Genomic DNA, 20,764 nt, shown 5'->3' with positions numbered 1-20,764 from the left:
ATGTGAACACAATTTTTGAAACATAATTTTTTTTTGTCAGGAAGTTATAAGGATTAAAAGTTGACCAGTGATTTCTCATTTTTACAGCAAAATTGATAAAACCATTTTTTAAGGCCCTCATTATATTTGAAGCGAATTTGAGAGGTCTGTATGTCAGAAAAAACCCAAAAGTGACACCATTCTAAGAACTGCACCCCTCAAGGTGCTCATAATCACATTCAAGAAGTTATCAAAACTTCAGGTGCTTAACAGGAATTAATGGAACGGGGAAGGAAAAATAAACATTTAACTTTTTTCACAAAAATTTTCCTTTAGACCCATTTTTTATTTTCTCAAGGGTAAACAGGAGAAAATGGACATACAATTTGTTATGTAGTTTCTCCTGAGCATGCAGATACCCCATATGTGGGGGAAAACTGTGCATGGCAGGACTCGGAATGTAAGGAGCGCCATTTGGCTTTTTGAATGGAAAATTTGCTAGAATAATTAGCAAACGCTATGTTGCATTTGGAGAGCCCCTGAGGTGTCTAAACAGTGGAAAGCCCCCACATGTGACACCAGTTTGGAAACTTGACCCCTTAGGGAACTGATCTAGATGTGTGGTGATCAGCTTGAAACCACAGGTGCTTCACAGAAGTTAATTATACTGTTCAACTGTGAAAATTAAAAAAAATCACATTTTTCTCCCAAAAATGTTTTTTAACACAAAAATTTGATATTTTCACAAAGGTAACAGAATAAAATGGACCCCAAAATTTGTTGTGAAATTTCTCTCGAGTTCACTGATACCCCATATGTGGCCAAAAACTACTTTTTAGGCATAATGCAAAGCTCAGTAGGGAGTAAGGGCCATATTACAGTGCAGATTTTGCAGCACTGGTTTGAGATTGCCATGTCATATTGACAGAGCTCTTGAGGTGCCAGAACAGCAGAACTCCCCATAAGTGACCCCGTTTTACAAAATACACCTCTCAAAGAATTCATCTAGGGGTGCAGTGATCATATTGACAACACAGGTGTGTCGAGGTATTTTCTGCCATTGAGCAGTGAAGAAAAAATAATTAAAATTTTTTCCACCAAGATTATGTGTTAGCTCCAAATCTTACATTTTCATACTGCAAAATGGGTAAAAAGTGCACCAAAATTTATTCCACAATTTCTGCTAAATGTAGAAATACCCTATATGAGTATATGGCTGTGCAGTACTGTTTGCCCACAATAAAAGACGCTTTTTATTGCAAAATTTAGTTTTTGCATCTCTACATTTAGACAGCTATAATTTTTCCATATCTCGGTTGACAGAGACATGTGATGGCTTATATTTTGCAGGACATGTTGATGTTTTCATTAGTATCATTTTTTGTTTGCTTTTTATTCTGACTTTTGAAAGGTAGAATGAACAAAAACCAGCAATTCAGGAATTATTTTTTGTTTTTGTTTTTTATACCATTTCGAGTGTGGTAAAATTGATGAAGCAGCTTTATTCTTCAGGTCAGTACAATTACAGCGATACCTCATTTATATCATTTTTTTTATGTTTTGGCGCTTTTACACAATAAAAACTATTTTTTACAAAAAATTATTTTTGCATCACTTTATTCTGAGAGCTATAGCTTTTCTATTTTTCCAGGGACAGAGCTTTGTCACAGCTTGTTTTTTGCGTGACAAAATTATGTTTTCAGCGATAGCATTGTTATTTACATTTGTTTATTTTATCCGGTTTTATAGCATTTTTTGTTCGGCAGTATGATGATAAAGCATTGTTTTTTTTACTTGCTTTTTATTTATTTTGTTACAGTGTTCACTGAAGGGCTAACTAGTGGGACAGATTTATAGGTCGGGTGGTTATGGATGCAGCAATGCTAAATATGTGTACTTTTTTGTTTATTTGTTTTTTACATAGGTAAATGTATTTATTGGAATAATATTTTTTCTTTTTTTGTTCTTTATTTGAGGATTTTAAAAAATCTATTTTTACACTTTGTAATAAATTTTGCTTTTATACATTATCCCAGGATGGGACATCACTGTTTAGTAACAGATAGCTGATTTAATACTCTGCAATGATTCTGGATTGCCTAGCTGCAGATCAGCATCTGACAGTCAGGAAGGAGGTGTGTCAGCTTCTGCTCTTAGCAGTCGCTCACAGGCCACGTTCCCTGAAGGACCCCGTGGCCATCTTGCGCCCGTGTGTCACCATGGAAACCAACAGCACAACGCGATCGCATCTTGTTGGCTAATGGGAGCAGTCAGGGAGCCCACTCCCTGTGCGATATCCCTCAATGTCACTATGAACTCGGCATCAGAGGGTTCAAACACCCATGATCGGTGCTAGTACCGATCGTGGGCATTGCTACAGGGTTTCATTTCTTACATAGAGCTGATGCCCTATCCCGATCGCTGCGGCACTGAGCGTGAGTCTGCGTGATCACGGCGCCATACATATACAGTACTTTTCTTTTTGGAAACGCAGCTCCCGCAGAGCAGTATATGTGCGGCGCATGTCGGAAAGTTTTTAAACAGCATATTGGTTGTTACCGATTATTAAATACCATCTGGTAATACCATAGATGGATATGTTGCATCACTTAGATATTAGTAAGGCTGTGTTTGTGTATGAGTGTTCAATACAGTGCTAAAAGAGCTAATTATGTTGCACTTGTTTTTTCCAGGCAATTATAAACTTTGCACTATTCGCAGCTAATGGAATTTTTGGAAAAACGTGATGAAGCTGGCGAATTTGAATTTCAAAAGATTCACTCATGTCCGCTTATATGTAAGCATAATCATATCCAAATTATTCTGAATTACAGGTAACATTTCACCCAGCTGATTTCCTTTTTTGTTTTCTGCCAATATAATGAGCTCTTTATATCCAGGATATTTCATTTTCATAAATTCTTCCACTTAATGCTTTCGCAATTGCGTTTCCTGCAGAGCTCCAATCACACCAATTGGCTGTTTTTGCTCTCAGGACTTTTTTCTCCGCCAACAGACTTAGATACGTTATTTTTGTATATTCTTTAAAGTAAATTGTATCTTCTATATTTCTGGCCTCTGGCCGTCCCATGCTATTTCATTTTTTTATTTCCCCGTCAGCATTCAAAGGTTTATTTTGCTTTCTCGTACATAACACCTGCTGCTACGATGAAAGTATTGCTGTAGATTAAGCTTGTGTATTTCTTGCTTCATGATTTGTTGCGCATGTTCAGGCAAAATTATAGGTCGAAACTCAGCCCCCACAAACTAGGATTTTAACACTTTGTTATGGGGGAGGGTGGCATTTATTGAAAGCCAATTTAAATATTTATACACTAATAGGAATATGATAATAGAGCTGATTATCTTCTTAGTTCTGTGTAACACCATACTCTACATCTTGAGTGACATAAATAAACATTTTGTAAATGGGTATGTGCAATTCCACAGCAGGAGGACTGTTCTTTGTTGCCGCACTCATTTACAAAAGAGTTCAAAAGAAACATTTTATATAATGTATTTACAGGTTGTTAAAAGATTTAGGAAAAGGAAAGAAAAATATCAAAGGAAAAATTTAACATCACAGATTTGGTATTTAAGAAAAAAATCACATCTTAAACCTTTGATTTAAAATGTAATTTTCATCCTCAAATTTAAGACAAAGTTTGTGCAAATCCATTGGGCATTGAATCCCTATTCCCCGCAGCTGTGATACATGCAGCATACCATATGCAATCTGTCTGAAGAAGGCCCTTTCAACTGAAACATCACTGCTTTTCGATTGCTTTGGTAATAAATCTGATATTTTTCTGCACCTTGATGACTGCTGGATTCTTTCTTCACTGAAAAATGTGACTTAAAGGGAAGGTTCTGCTTTTTTTAATTATTTAAAAAATGTGTACTGTTGTGAGCTCATCTGTTCATTCATCTTTTGTGTCCGAGGATCTCCCTCTTCTGGTGAAGGAAGGTAATGAGGCTGATTTAGATGAAAGAAACCAAACACCTGATAAGGTAGATGGTGACTGGGTAACGGGAACTTCAGACTGGATATAAGGCAGCCGACGCCCTTCTGAGTCGCTGGTGATTTCTCTGCTGGATTCTTGGAGACCAGTCTGATTCCTGCTTCCCAAAGATAAGTTTTTGCTCTGCTATTGAACTTATTAGTTTTGCTTTGTTTACCTTGTTTTTTGAGTTCAGCCATCCCCAGCCGGGGGTGTGCTGGATTCTTTTTCCTTGATCAGTGTTCTCTTTTGCTCTGCTTCCAGAATATTATGAGTGCTGATATAGGGTTTGAAGTCTAGTGACTTCAGGGTCCTTTTTGCTTATCAGTTGTGTTGGTAGTATGTTTTGGCAGGGTTTTCTTGGATTGCAGACAGCAGCTTTTCTGTCCTGTCCTTTTTAGTTAGCTTGGGCCCCATCATTTGCTCAACCTATCTTTCTATCTGTGTTAGTGTTTTCATCTTGCTTCACCGTTATTATATGTTGGGGGCTGCCTATTGCTTTGGGGTCTGCTCTGGGGCAGTCAGTTTTTCTCTTTTCTCTCTTTAGGCTTGTGTAGATCTCCGGCTGTGATGAGGTGTCTAGGATCACCGTAGGAACACTCCACGGCTACTGCTAGTTGTGTGATAGGATCAGGGGTCTGCAATCCGCTAGTTTCCAACCTCTCTGATTTTCTGGGCTGAGCTTGTGTTTTGTTTTTTCCTCCTCGGTGACTCAATCATAACAGAATCACCAGCCATGCCGCAGATTCTATGGTACTCAAAAGCAGGAAGGAATTGTTTAAAAAAAAAAAAAAAAAAGGTGTCAGAATTTTTTTTTTTCTTTTGTGTATATTTTTTCCTCTTTTTCTCTGAGGCCGTAGGAGGAATATTTTTTTTCTTTTTCTGATGGAGTTTAAGCAATTGTCTGATCGTGTGGAGCAGCATGCTGCTGAAGTGCGAGGAATTTCCGCCTATCTTGCTCATTCACACGCTGCTGAACCAAAAATCCCCACTCCTGATGTGTTTTTTGGGGATCGGTCTAAATTTTTGAATTTTAAGAATAATTGTAAATTATTTCTTGCCTTGAAGCCTAACTCATCGGGGAGCTCTGCGCAGCAGGTTAAAATTGTCATCTCCTTGCTGTGCGGCGATCCCCAGGATTGGGCGTTTTCTTTAGTACCAGATGATTCTATTCTAGCTAATGTGGATGCATTTTTTCAGGCCTTGGGGTTGTTGTATGATGAACCTAAGGCCGGGGTCACACTGGCGATTAAAACGGACGAATGCAATGCGATAAAAAATCTCATTGCATTTGTCCCAATGTTATTCTATGGGGCAGCTCACATCATGCGATTTTTGATCGGATCCGATCCTCGGACCGAGACAATCGCAGCATGCTGCGATTGTCACCAATTTTTGGATCGGATTCGACAATGCAAGTCTATGGGGGCGTGAAAAAATTGGATTGCAAACGGACCCGATGTGTGAGTTGCGATAAAATCGCACCAAAAGCCGACATTTTTTTTCCCAAAATACAGTAAAATCAGTGTCCGGTTAAATAAAGAAACGAATTAATAGATCTTGACACATTAAATAAAAATATATATATATTTATATATATATATATATTTCATACATGTCATAGAGACACATTTATATATATATATATTGCTAATTCATACAGTTCTTAATTGCAGAATAGCCGCTGAAACATTAGCCGGCTTTTGTATAACATTCTCCTGCCCGACATGAAATGACACATGGTTTACATATAGTTAACCATTTCATTTCATGGTTTTTTTTTATGTCTATCACTATTAATTATATGAGGGCTTGTGTGTAAAATTTTGGCGTTGTAGGGGTTCATTTAAGGGGTTAATTCGTTGTATTAAATTGTGGGGACTCCCTGCAGCCTCAGTGACGTCAGCGGGAGTCCCCGCAATTTAATACAATGAATTGTCGGAAACTGTAAAAGATACTATGGTGGGATTTCCTGTTCCCTCTGGTCTTGACGATTCTATGTCATTAGCCATTCAGGTTGATCGGCGTTTACGTGAACGTAAAATTATACGGGAAATGCTGCCACCTGTTGAACAAATGTCTGAACCTATGCAGTGTGATAGAGTTTTGTCTAGGGCGCAACATCAGGAGTTTAGAAGATGTAATAAGCTGTGTTTTTTCTGTGGAGATGCCTCTCACATTATTTCTGTCTGCCCTAAACGAGAGAAACGTTTTGCACACAAAATTTGCTGTAGGTGGTGTACAACCTAAGTTTCTTCTGGCAATTACTCTGATCTGCTCCCTGTCCACATTTTCTGCTAAAACCTTTGTGGATTCAGGAGCGGCCTTGAACCTAATGGATATAGATTTTGCTAAACGTTGTGGTTTCCCTATGACACCCCTTCGGACGCCTATTCCTTTGAGGGGTATTGATGCTACTCCTTTGGCGAAGAATAAACCTCAGTTTTGGACCCAGGTGGTAATGCGGGTCGCCCCAGACCATCAAGAAAATTGCAGATTTTTGGTGTTGCATAATTTGCATGATACCATCGTGCTGGGGTACCCCTGTTTGCAAATCCATAACCCAGTTTTGGATTGGAAATCTGTGTCTGTGGTGAGTTGGGGTTGTCGGTGTGCTCTTAGTGACACTCCAGTTTTCTCCACCTCTCCCCAGTCGCATGAGGTTCCTGACTATTTGGCAGATTTTTATGATGTGTTTAGTGAGAGTAAGTCTGCGTCTTTGCCTCCTCATAGGAGTTATGACTGTGCAATTGAGCTGAGTCCGGGGTGTAAATTTCCCAAGGGTCAATTTTTTAATTTATCTGTACCCGAACATGAGGCTATGCGTTCTTATATTAAGGAGTCGTTGGAGAAGGGTCATATTAGACCATCCTCTTCACCCTTGGGTGCTGGGGTTTTTTTTTGTGGCCAAGAAGGATGGTTCATTAAGGCCCCCCTATTGACTATCGCTCCCTTAACAAAATTACTGTTAAATATCAGTATCCGTTACCACTGATTTCTGACTTATTTTCTAGAGTTGAAGGTGCTTGCTGGTTTACCAAGCTTGACCTCAGGGGGGCGTATAATCTTATTCGCATTAAGCATGGGGATGAATGGAAGACAGTGTTTAATACTCCGGAGGGACATTTTGAGTACCTGGTGATGCCTTTTGGGCTCACTAACGCCCCTTCTGTCTTCCAGTGCTTCATGAATATTTTCCGGGACTTTGTGGATAAGTTTCTGATCATCTATTTCGATGATATTTTGATCTTTTCCAGGGATTGGGACTCTCATGTGGAACATGTTCGGACTGTGTTCCGGATTTTGAGGGAAAACTCCCTGTATGTTAAGGGATCGAAATGTCTTTTTGGTGTACAGAGGATTTCATTTTTGGGATTTATTTTGTCTCCGTCAACTATTGAAATGGACCCGGCCAAGGTACAGGCCATTTATGATTGGGTGCAGCCCACTTCTTTGAAGGCTCTCCAGAAGTTTTTGGGTTTTGCTAATTTTTATCGTAAGTTTATAGCCAATTTTTCTGTTATTGCCAAACCATTGACTGATTTGACTAAGAAGGGCGCTGATTTGCTGAATTGGTCTCCAGAAGCTGTTTCTTCTTTTCAGGAGCTGAAGCGGAGGTTCACTTCTTCTCCGGTTTTGCGACAACCCGATGTCTCGCTTCCATTTCAGGTGGAGGTGGATGCTTCAGAGACTGGTGCAGGAGCTGTTTTGTCCCAAAAAGATCATGTAACATCTAAAATGAACCCCTGTGCCTTCTTTTCCCGAAAGTTCTCTCCTTCGGAACGCAACTATGATGTGGGGAATCGAGAACAGTTGGCCATGAAGTGGGCATTTGAGGAGTGGAGACATTGGGTGGAGGGAGCTAGACATCAAGTTGTGGTCCTCACTGACCACAAGAATTTGATCTACCTTGAGTCGGCTAAACGCTTGAATCCGAGACAGGCCAGGTGGGCCTTGTTTTTCACACGTTTTGATTTTGTGGTCTCCTTTCTTCCGGGCACTAACTCTCTAGGAGTTTTTTGGCTGATTCTCCTATTGTGACCAAGCCTGCTACCATCTTAGGTGAGGAGGTGGTTCTTTCTGCCATCTCGCCTGATTTGAGACGTGCTTTGGAGAAGTTTCAGGAGGATAAGCCTGAGCATTGTCCCAGTGGTAGGTTATATGTTCCTGACCGGTGGAGGAGGAAAGTGATGTCTGAGGTTCATTGCTCCGCGTTGGCTGGTCATCCAGGTATTTTTGGTACTAGAGATTTGGTGAGTCAGTCTTTTTGGTGGCCTGCCTTGTCTCGTGATGTCAGAAATTTTGTGCAGTCCTGTGGGACTTGCTCCCGATCTAAGCCTTGTTCTCGTTCTAGTGGGTTGTTGATGCCTTTGCCGGTGCCCAGGAGGCCATGGACCCATATTTCAATGGATTTTATTTCTGATCTGCCTGTCTCTCAGAGGATGACTGTTATCTGGGTGATTTGTGATAGATTCTCTAAGATGGTCCATCTTGTACCACTCCCTAAGTTGCCATCTTCCTCAGAGTTGGTGCCCTTGTTTTTGCAACAGGTGGTTCGCTTGCATGGGATTCCTGAGAACATTGTATCTGACAGAGGAGTTCAGTTTGTCTCGAGATTCTGGAGGACCTTTTGTTCCAAGTTGGGAATTCAGTTGTCCTTCTCCTCTGCATTTCACCCTCAGACCAATGGGCAGATGGAGAGAACAAACCAGACTTTGGAGGCTTATTTGAGATGTTTTATATCTGCTATTGAGGATGATTGGGTCTCATTTTTACCCTTGGCCGAATTTGCTTTAAATAATAGAGCTAGTTCTGCCACTTTGATGTCACCCTTTTTCTGTAACTTTGGGTTTCATCCTCGATTTTCTTCAGGGCAGGTGGAGTCTTCTGCCTGTCCAGGGGTTGACACTGTGGTGGAAAGAATGCAGCAGATTTGGGACCAAGTGGTGGATAAGTTGTCTCTTTCCCAGGATAAGGCCCAGCGGTTTTCTAATCGGCATAGGACCATTGGTCCCCGGTTTAAGATGGGTGATATGGTCTGGTTGTCATCAAAGAATATCTCTATGAAAGTGGCTTCTCCAAAGTTTAAACCTAGATTTATTGGACCTTACAAGATTTTGGAGATTATTAATCCGGTCTCTTTTCGGTTGGCTCTTCCTGTCACATTTAAGATTCATAATGTGTTTCATAAGTCCTTGTTGAAGAGGTTTGTTGAACCAGTGGTTCCTATGGCGGCACCTCCTGACCCTGTGTTGGTTGAAGGTAACATGGAATATGAGGTAGAGAAGATACTGGATTCCCGTCTGGCTAGACGGAGACTCCAGTATTTGGTTAAGTGGAAGGGTTATGGTCAGGAGGATAATTCCTGGGTCTCTGCCTCTGATATTCATGCTGAAAGATTGGTGCGTGCTTTTCATCGAGCTCATCCTGATCGGCCTGGTGGCTTGGATGAGGGTTCGGTGACCCCTCCTCAAGGGGGAGGTACTGTTGTGAGCTCATCTGTTCATTCATCTTTTGTGTCCGAGGATCTCCCTCTTCTGGTGAAGGAAGGTAATGAGGCTGATTTAAATGAAAGAAACCAAACACCTGATAAGGTAGATGGTGACTGGGTAACGGGAACTTCAGACTGGATATAAGGCAGGTGACGCCCTTCTGAGTCGCTGGTGATTTCTCTGCTGGATTCTTGGAGACCAGTCTGATTCCTGCTTCCCAAAGATAAGTTTTTGCTCTGCTATTGAACTTATTAGTTTTGTTTTGTTTACCTTGTTTTTTGAGTTCAGCCATCCCCGGCCGGGGGTGTGCTGGATTCTTTTTCCTTGATCAGTGTTCTCTTTTGCTCTGCTTCCAGAATATTATGAGTGCTGATATAGGGTTTGAAGTCTAGTGACTTCAGGGTCCTTTTTGCTTATCAGTTGTGTTGGTAGTATGTTTTGGCAGGGTTTTCTCAGATTGCAGACAGCAGCTTTTCTGTCCTGTCCTTTTTAGTTAGCTTGGGCCCCATCATTTGCTCAACCTATCTTTTTATCTGTGTTAGTGTTTTCATCTTGCTTCACCGTCATTATATGTTGGGGGCTGCCTATTGCTTTGGGGTCTGCTCTGGGGCAGTCAGTTTTTCTCTTTTCTCTCTTTAGGCTTGTGTAGATCTCCGGCTGTGACGCGGTGTCTAGGATCACCGTAGGAACACTCCACGGCTACTGCTAGTTGTGTGATAGGATCAGGGGTCTGCAATCCGCTAGTTTCCAACCTCTCTGATTTTCTTCGCTGAGCTTGTGTTTTGTTTTTTCCTCCTCGGTGACTCAATCATAACAGTGTACATAACATGTCGGTTTAACCTAAGCTTTATTCAATTGCATTTGTTTTTGTTTTTTAATAAATTGTTAATGCAGCTACTGGGGGCTGCCATTTTACTTTGCAGGTCTGTAAGGGTGGAGAAAGAGGAGGAGAGGCCACTTGATGCAGCGCTTGCCATTCACTGGAGCAAATGATCTTTCTGAGCATCTTCTACAATGCATACTGATGTGCAGCTGTCAAAGAAAGGGAGTGGAGTACCCCGTCCAGTAACAGATGTTTTCAGTGGTTTTTGAATAGGACAGGATGGTGTTTGTTCAGTTGAGCTGTCATTAACATTAAGACTTAACCCACACACATGTTGAACACCAAGCCTATTCCCCCTTCCAACACAACCTTGCTTTTTTCCACTCATGTTGTATGTACCCTTCCCCTCTTTTAACCAGCTGTTTCACAACCTTAGGCTAAGACCTGTCAGTCATCTGTCACTAAATTAATGATCAGTATTCATTGGCTGATATAGTGTGGCTAGACCACAGAATTAGCACAAAAGATTTTGATTTTGAAATAAAGTCTGGTGCCTGTGTAAGGAGGAAGACCAGGCTGCAGGTGCCTGCATCATGCTGGGTCCGGAACTGCTGAGGCTGCATCCCTTGCTGCCCTTGGGGAAAGAATAGGGGACTGGACAGGCCCCATTACCCAGGAAGAGAGAGTGTGGCTAAGCCAGGCAGTGAGGAGAAAGCGTGCAAAGAAAGTCTAGTTACTTACCGGTTAACGGTATTTTTCTGAGTCCATGACAGCACCACCTGAGAGGGGATCCGCCCTTCTGGAACAGGAAACCTACAGATACAAAAGGGCGGCACCTCTCCCACGCATCAGTTGGATTACAGAGCACAAGAGGACCTCCAGGGTTAATGGCATGAATTATGTACAATACTATTACTACTTAACTATTCATCACCAGTGGACGTATAAGAGGAAGAAGTGCACACCCAAACTTAACGAAAACAAGGGTGGGAATCTAAGGGTGCTGTCATGGACTCCGAAAAATACCATTTACCGGTAAGTAACTAGACTTTAATCGATCGTCCATGACAGCAAAACCTGAGAGAATTACAGACAGTAATAACTACTTAGGGAGGGACTACAGCCTGCAGCACCCTTACACCAATGGAGTGGTCTGCGGAAGCACCCAGATCTAGCCTATAATGACTATTAAAGGTGCTCGGAGAGGACCAAGTAGCCGCCTTACATATTTGGTCAATGGAGACTTCCGATCTTTCGGCCCACGAGGTCGCCATGGCTCTGGTGGAATGCGCCCTCAGCTTCCCAGGTGCCGATCTGCCTTTTGAGGTGTACGCTAGTGAAATAGCCTCTCTTTTTTGATGCTCTAAGACCCTTCCTAGTGCCTTGATGGGAGACAAACAAGGCATAATCCTTCTTCCAGGGATCAGTAACTGCCAGGTATTCTAGGAGACATCTCCTAACATCTAGGGTGTGTAGTTTCTTTTCCTTCTCGTTAACTGGATTAGGGAGGAAGGAAGGACTATTTCCTGCGTCCTATGAAAACTAGAAACCACCTTGGGTAAGTATGCTGGATCGGGCCTAAGTATTACCCTATCATCTCTGAATTGTATATAAGGAGGGAGCCTGGATAACGCCTGGATGTCACTTACTCTACGAGCTGATGTTAGTGCTACCAGGAAGGCTACTTTGAGAGACAGGTTTTTTTATGGAGGCTGATGAGATAGGTTCAAATGGAGCCTCTGTCATAGCTGTGAGAACTAGGTTCAAGTCCCACGGCATGAACCTATCCTTTACTACTGGCCTGGATCTACTTGCCGCTTTAATGAACCTACTGACCCAGTAATTACCTGCGATGTTGCAGCTAAAAAGGGCCCCCAAGGCTAATACTTGTACTTTAAGGGTACTGGTGGAAAGCCCCATGTCCAGACCTTTTGTAGGAATTCTAATATTTGAATTATTGGTGCTGATTGTCCAGCAACTACCCCTGAGTTTTGGTTGTAATGATTTTTCTACTTTTAAGTAGGGAGTTAATTAAGTCTGGGGAGAAACCTTTATCTTTTAGCAGTGACCGTTCAAAATCCACGCCATCAGATGTAGGCCAGCCACCTGAGGATGGTAAACTGTGCCCTAGGATAGGAGATCTGGGATGTCCGGAAAAAAACAACGGATCAGACACAGACATGGTCCTGAGGCATGAGAACCACGCCCTCCTGGGCCAAAAAAGAGCGATCACTATAATGCTCGCCCTGTCTTTTCTGATTTTCCTCATCACCAGGGGTAGTAGAGCCAGGGGAGGGAAGGCATATGCTAGCCTGAAGTCCCACTTTATCAGAAAAGGGTCTACCGCCAGAGGTTCCTCTCTGGGATTCAGTGAGCAGAATTGCCTCACTTTCCTGTTCTCCCTGGTGGCGAAGAGATCCACCTCTGGTTGCCCCCATTTTTGTAAAATCAGGTCAAAGATGGAGGTTTTTAGGGACCATTCCCCTTGTTTTAGCAGATTGCGGCTTAAGAAATCTGCCATGGTGTTTTCTCTTCCTTTTATATGTAAAGCTGTTAAAGATAGAAAATGCTGCTCTGCTTGTTGGAATAAACGCTCTGCTACATTCATCAGGGGTCTGGAACGAGTCCCGCCTTGGTGATTGATATAAGCCACGGTGATCTGATTGTCAGAGAACACTCGTACGTGATGACCCTGCAGATACATAAGGAGCATTTTAGCTGCCTGCCCCACCGCTGTCAATTCTTTCAGGTTAGATGACATTTCTACCTGATGATGCTCCCATAGGCCCTGGAACAAAATCTCACCCATATGAGCCCCCCAACCGGAATGGCTTGCATCTGTGGTGACTATGCGGGTTATGTTATACTCCCAGGGCACCCCTCTGGATAAGTTATTCCTTTCTAACCACCACTCTAGGGACTCCCTCCTGTTCATGGATAAGGTTAGCTGGCCCTCCAGGTAACCCCCAAGGACTCTTTGATGTAATAAAACCTCACCCTGTAGTTTCCTTGTATGAAACTGGGCCCACTGGACTGCGGGGATACAGGACGAGAGAGAGCCCAGAAGGGACTTGGCTTTCCTGAGGGCACCCCTGCAACGTCTCAGCTCGCCTTATATCCTCCCCCGGACATCCAGGTCAGCAGGGTTCTGGCCAAGGGCACCTCCCACCTGGGACCCTCCCCGTGACCTCCCCGCCCCGTGCTCCAGCCTCCCCTCCCCCCCGGCCTCTGCACACAACCCAGGACAGCCGCGCACCCGTGGCACATATGAAAAAGCCGGCCGGCACCCGACTTCCGGTTTCGGCGTTCCCGGCCCTGCCCCCTTCGCCGCGTCACTTCCGCCGCTCAAATGAGCCCGTGGGAATGCGCGATAGGGAGCTGGGATGGTGCCCCCGGCCCGGCATGCCTCCGGCCCCCCGGGCGCCGCCATGCACCACCGACTGGGCCCTAAATGCAGGATGGGGGCCGCAACAAAGACCGGACACCAGGGGGATGCACCAGGAAGGCCCGGGGAATACTTACCTCCGGTGCTGGCACTCTGGAGACGGCTGTCCTCCAGACCCTTGCTCCACCTGCTCCGCACACAGCCATGGAGACCTGCCCGGCCCCACGGTGATGCTTCCAGGGACCCCGCACTGACCGAGGTAGGAGACCCCCCGCTACCTGGGTCGGTTAGCCGGCCTGGGAATTTCCTGACGATCCATGATGGACGATCTGTAGGGAACCCTGTCCTCCAGGAACAGGAAACCAACTGATGTGTGGGAGAGGTGCCGCCCTTTTGTATCTGTAGGTTTCCTGTTCCTGAAGGGCGGATTCCCTCTCAGGTGGAGCTGTCATCGACGATCGAATAAAGAGTCAGTTCCCCGCTGGCAGTGAGAGCGGAGGCAGGTGTGCGGCACGCTCCGCAGTGAGAGAGGCAGCGCGGAGCCGTGCTCCAGCAGAACTTCAGTGGGCGCTCGGGTGAGACAGTGTGTGTGCAGAGCGCTGTGTGCCCGGGTGTGTTGAGTGCGGTACTCGCATGGAGGATCGGGGGTCGGGTGCAGGATCCTGAGGTGTGTTCCCCAAGACTGATAGATGCGCAGCAGCACCCGTGTTGGTCAGAGTACTCTGAGAGTTGGTTGGGAAAATCTCCCGGCCGCAGAGCACAGATATGGGACAGCTGTGAGAGACACTTACTGCATGAGAGATTTACTGGTATCGGTGGACATGCAGAGCAGCACAAACTGAGCAGAGCCATGCAGAGCAGCCATTCAGGTGACGGCAGCTGCTCAGAGAGAGACACATGCGTTCCGTAATGTTAGTGCAGTGCACGTGCCGCATAGAGAAAGTTGAGTACTCTACAGACATTTGCGGCCTAACTTACCAGTTGACAATTGCCAGTCCACGTTGGATTCTGTCAGTGCTGCGTCCCTGTTTGCTTTGGCCACACCAACTTATGGACTAGGGGCTCAGTGGAAGGTGCCAGAGACCGACCGCTGCAGCCAGAAGATGGACCGTTTTTTGCAGGACCCCACTGGAACAGCACTACGCCAGCTGTTATTGGTGCCACTGCCTTCCAAGCTTCAGTTGTGGACTGGGAAGCCTCTGACACGATAAACTTCCATTATCTTGCTTATTGCTCATTAACTTTGCCAATTGCTTGCCATTGAACTGTTTAACCCTCATTTAACCATTTATCTCCATGCAAGGAGTTAACCCCCTGTTAAATTAAAACTGCTAAATTTGTTAACCCTTGCTCTGCCTTCTGTTTGTCACTGCATCCCGCAACCTGCTTACACCTGCACCAGGCTATTATCCCAAACGATTTGGATTATGAAATGAGGCCTGGTGCCTGCAGTAGACTATTATCCCAAATGATTTGGATTATGAAATGAGGTCTGGTGCCTGCACCAGAGCATTATCCCAAACGACTTGGATTATGAAATGAGGTCTGATGCCTGCATCAGACTATTATTCCAAACAATTTATACCAAATTGTTTGGATTAACAAATAGGGACTTCTGGCTGAACCCCAATATTAGGCCTATCTATTTTTAAGTGGAATGTGGCCTTCAGATTTCTAACTGCAGCACAGTTTTATCACACAAATTTTGAGTACCGTATTTTTCGAACTATAAGACGCAATTTTTTCCTCAAAAAATGTGGAGGAAAATGGGGGGTGCTTCTTATAATCCAGATGTACTCTGGCTGTGGTAGGGAGGTGGGGGAGTGGCAGCGGCGAAGCAGCGTGTCAAAGGAGGCAGAAGCCGGCGGTTACAGCTAACTCCTGTGCCCGCTGCTAAAGAGAAATAAATGTTCACTCCATTCCACACCCATGTCTTTAATACCAAGCACAGTGTTAGCCGTAGCCGCCAGCTTCTTGCAGCTGATGGGTGTTTGCATGTGCTTGCTACTTAAGGCAATGAATATTCACTGCTCTCCACTCCCATAGGCATGAAATGTAGTGACTATTCATTCCCTTTAGTAGCGGCACATGTGAAAGCCCAGCAGCTGCAGTAAGTCGGCGTCTGCAGCTAACACTGTGCTTCCTACTGAAGAGCAATGAATATTCACTGCTCTCCACATACATAGTCCAGGCAAGGAGAGCAGTGAGTATTAAGGCAACTGTCCTCAGCTCGTAAACAGCGCATGATGTTACTGCCATGTGCTGCTTACTAGCATAAAGCAGCTGCTGGCAACACAACAGGACACTGTGAAGGAGCACAGGAAGGTAAGTATAATGGTTTATTTTTTTATGTTTTCTGATGGTGTACATGCATACCAGGATGGGGGCCAATCATACTGGGATAAGGATGGGGCCATACATACCAGGACAGAGATGGGGTCCCTGCATGTCAGGATAAGGATGGGATCATGCATACCAGGATGGAGATGGGGTCCCTGCATATCATGATAGGAATGAGGGGGCCATGCACACCAAGATTTGGGGCCAATCGTACCAGGATAAGGATGGGGCCATGCATACCAGGATAGGGATGAGGGAGCCATGCCTACCAGGCTAGGGAAATGGGGGACATGCCTAACAGACTAGGGTTGAGGGGGTCATACACACCAGGATAGGTATGAGGAGGTCATGCATACCAGGATGGGGAGGAGAGGGCCATGCATACCAGGATAGGGATGAGAGAGCCATGCATACCAGGATGGGGATGTGGGGGCTGTGTATACCAGGATGGGGATGAGAGGGCCATGCATACCATGATAAGGATGAGGGGGCCATGCGTACCAGGATAGGGATGAGGGGGCCATACACACTAGGATGAGGGAGCCATGCATTCCAGGATAGAGATCAGGATGCTATGCATACCAGGGTAGGGATAAGGGGGCCATGTATACCAGGATAGTAATGAGGAGGCCATGCATGCCAGGATGGGAATGAGGGGACCATATATACCAGGATAGTGCATATTAAGTACAGAATTGGCCACATTTTTTGTTTCAATTTTTTTTTTCTAATTTCCTCGTCTAAAACCTAGGTGCATCTTATGGTCCGGTGCGTCTAATGATCCAAAAAATACGGAAGTTATTTGGGCCTCCTGGCTGTGACACCAATATTATACCTAATGATTTCTAAGTGAAAATGTGGCCTTTTGATTTATCACTGAAACATAGTTTTATCACAAACTATTTGGATTACAAAAAAATTGGGCCTCCTGGCTAAAGCCGTATGTTAGGCCTAGCGATTTTAAAGGAGAAATATGGCCTCCTGATTCCTCGCTGCAGCACAGTTTTTGCCCAACAATTTTAATTAGTAAATGAGGCCTCCCGAGACTGCAACCCAGTTGTAGCACAATCTATTTAGATGCTGGAAGATCGATTTCACACAGGACAGGATCTTATCTAGCTAACTGACAAGCTCACTTTCAGCAGCAGCAGTAGCAGGAGCGCCTTCTCTGCATTGTGATGCTGAGAAAATGGTGCCAGCAAAACAAGATGTCAGCTTTTTATATGGACAGGGACATGTGACTTCGACAGCTAATCACAGAAGACCTAGTGTCATGACTTTGTGGATGGTTTCTGTGCCCTGATTGTCTGCCAGAGTGTACACACATTAAGGTATTAAAGAAATAACAAGAAAAATTAAAAAAAAAAAAAGAATTACATTCCACAACTCCTCTGACATAGACACACCGCTTCCCCTCATCAAACACGTCCCACCATCCCCCCTGCTCATCATACTATACAGCACCACTATCCTGGCCAAAGTCATAACAAAAGCAGTAGTGGAAACGCAATAATTTGCCGAACAGTGATCGAATTTTGCTGACTGTGAGTAAAAGTGCTAGGGAAATTGAATACGAAAAAGAATACAGTATGCTACATTTGTGCCAAATTTGAGATTGGTGAACGTTTTCCAGTTGTTGTGGTTTACATTCCTCTCTTCTGCCAAAATCTTTTTGGTTTCTTCAACATTTCAAATCTCATCAGGTTATTGGATGTAAGAAGATGTTAGAGCTTGTAAAGTGGACGTGTCTATTGGAGGGCTTTTGGCTGTTTTTCCGCTTCTCAAACTGAGTGTGATAATTCTTAAATCTGTGGCTAACTTTATTAATAAAACCGTGACCAATCCCTATTCAACATTACATTCTGTACTTTGTGTAGTTATTGGGGTATGTTCTACCAGGTATCTACTAACCACATGAGTTATGATGGTCCTCTTTGCCTATGTTTGGTCTCATTTGCCTAGGGTGCCAAAGAATGTTATCCCTCATAGAGTTCATTAACATGCAATTTATCTGTACACAATACTAAAAATTTGAAAAAATTGGAGAAATTCTCTCACATTCACTTAATGGAGTAGGCTACTTCAGGATTGATATAAAAATGGGTAAAATATAGGTTCACTCCTTTCTCATACACACCTATAAGCATACAGTATATGTGCCACTTTTAAGCCATGGCTACTTATTTGAAAATCCTTCTGTGCCTTCTGTATGGCACTCTCCTCCATTAAATGGTGATATATTGAGGGTATTGTGACTAGACACATCACTTTGCCTTCTCCATTGAAGCATACTGCACTTTCCCACTGTACTTCTGCAATCGGGAATATAGTGCAGATGCAATGGAGAAGGAATAATGATGTATTGGGTCACATGCCCATTCATCTGCTGCAATATTATGGATGAGAGTACCATATAGTAGATTTTCTAATTGCACATACGGTATTTCAGGACAGCAACAGCAATGAAGCCACAGATACATTATTATACTGTAGGCAATTTGGACCCATACGCAGACCTATCTTTTTGGACTGTTTACTGTTAAAAATTATATCTTTTACTTTTTCAGTGCTTCTAAAATCCTTGATTCAACCTTGAAATAATAACCTTAGAAAACATGAAGACTCATCTGCATTAATCCCTGCAAAAGCCGCTATTTATTTAATGAAAGCTGCATCATTCATAAAGTTATTTCTTATGATTACAGGTCTAAATCCTTATTAACATATTTACTAGGCTAATATTCTATAGATTTTTCCCTCAATCCTTCATATTATGGAAACATTTTCTTTTTTCAATAAAAATTTGTCAAGTAATTCCACAATGAATATTTCTTTTTGCTATATCCCTTTTAACTTGCTCCTGCTTTGTTTAACACAGCTCTGTACTTAGCCTCTGCCTGTCCTCCTAGTTTAATAGCTTTCTGCTTATCTCACCTTCTATTCTTCTTCAAATCCCAGTTGTATCACAGTTGCTTCTAATCCACCTTCTCAGTTTAGCGCTTACAAAAAAAGTAATGTTTCTCTAGACATATCTGTTTTATTATATTAGTTTTATTTCTAGCTGGGTTTTAACCACTTAACAAGTAGAACGCTGGTATCAAATTCACTTCAGAATGTCCTATTACTAGAGCTTAATAGTGTCCTTCCAGCCTTACGCATTTATGCTATATCTACAGAATGGGTGACCTTCTCTGGGACCCAAGTTTATCTTTAGAGTGTTGTGGGGTTTGTAGGTACGCAGGATGCAGTGACGAGTCGCGAGACAGTTAGTTGCTTTCTATATTAACGTTTATAAGACTAGAGGGAACTCTCCTCAGTCACGGCCTGATCAACAAAAGGGGTAACACGAATTGCCCTTGCAGGGGCTCTATACAAGCAAACACAAACGGGTAGACCACGACTACTTCCGGCAACAGTCAGTCACTATAGGGCCAGGGTATGGCCAACTACAGGTCCTTAATTATAAAGTCAATTTAGCCGTCCAGACGTCCCTCGCCATTCGGGTTGGTGGTCTTTCGGCGTAGTAGTTGCTGGGCCCAGTTGCTGAGGCGATGACGAAGACTTCACGCGCTGATGACACTGGAGCCCCACAGGCTCCGGTGTAGTCCTTGGACGGTTGGGCCGCAGCCCCTGGCCTGGGGCAAGCGGCAGTGATGTGTGATAGTGAATGACAGGCCACCTGCGCAGCTAACGGCTGCGACGGGAAGTCTGCGGTCAGCAGAAGCCCGGCCCCTGCTGCGGACCGGAGCGGGACAGTGGTGGCCGCCGGCGGTACTGTACTTGCCACGGCCACTGGTGAGAACAGGGCAGCTGCAGCTGGTGGGGACAGGCCGCAGCCGCGAGCTGGAGCGAGACGGCAGCGGCAGCGGGTGACCGTGGGTAGGTCGCAGCCGCGGGCTGAGGGGAGGCGGCAGCAGCAGCGGGTTGAACTGGGGCTGCAGTCGCCGCGGGCAGGAGCGGGGCAGCAAGTCCCGGATATTTGCCTTGGTACCGTCCCTCTGGAGTCCTCGGTGAGCGTCCTCCCTGGCACTGGTGAGTTGCTCTCGCTTTCAGCCGCTCCCACGGTCTCCTGCTGTCTCTGTGTCGGTCTGCTGACTCATCGTCCCGGGAATTCCCCGCCTCCTTTATATTGGTCCCTCCCCCAGCCCATCTGTCTGTCACAACGGTCCGTCCCCAAGCTCTGTCCCCGGGGACAGTTTCCCCCGGAACCTAGATGACGGCTCCCTTGGTTCCGGCCCGGACACTCGACGGGGGCCGTTCCTCCCACAGTGTGAAAGAGAGGTCTATACTCACAGTGGCATCAACACAAGTAAGCCCCATTCTAGAAAAAAACTATGCATTCATTAGGCCAGTGTGTGATTGCCTCAGGTTTCACAGTCTATGGGGGTGCAACATTTCACCCACCCCTCTCCTTCTCCACACCACCCCACTGTAAAGGAACTGCCACCTGCTCATGCTCTTCTGCAGCTGCTTATGCAAAATGCAACAGGTAAGATGTTTGTCATTAGCTACTGCTCTCTGCATAGGCAGCAACCAAAATGACAGAGCTCAGTATAATGAAGTGAGCTTTGTCATCTCAGTTGCTACCTATGAAGAGTGCAGCAACAGTGTCATGGGTTTACCATGACAGACAGGAGCCAGAAGACTGCAGCATCTGATTTCTCCTACTCCTGCACTGATTAGAAGTACTTCAAATTCTTAATAAATGGTGTAAATTTCTGTTGGCGGTGCAGGGATTAATCTG

The sequence above is a fragment of the Dendrobates tinctorius genome, unplaced genomic scaffold (assembly GCF_039654945.1).
Source record: "Dendrobates tinctorius isolate UK_male_01 unplaced genomic scaffold, ASM3965494v1 ptg000360l, whole genome shotgun sequence".
Lineage (NCBI taxonomy): Eukaryota > Metazoa > Chordata > Amphibia > Anura > Dendrobatidae > Dendrobates > Dendrobates tinctorius.
The sequence above is the reverse complement of the archived record's forward strand: the minus strand, read 5'-3'. Positions refer to the sequence as shown.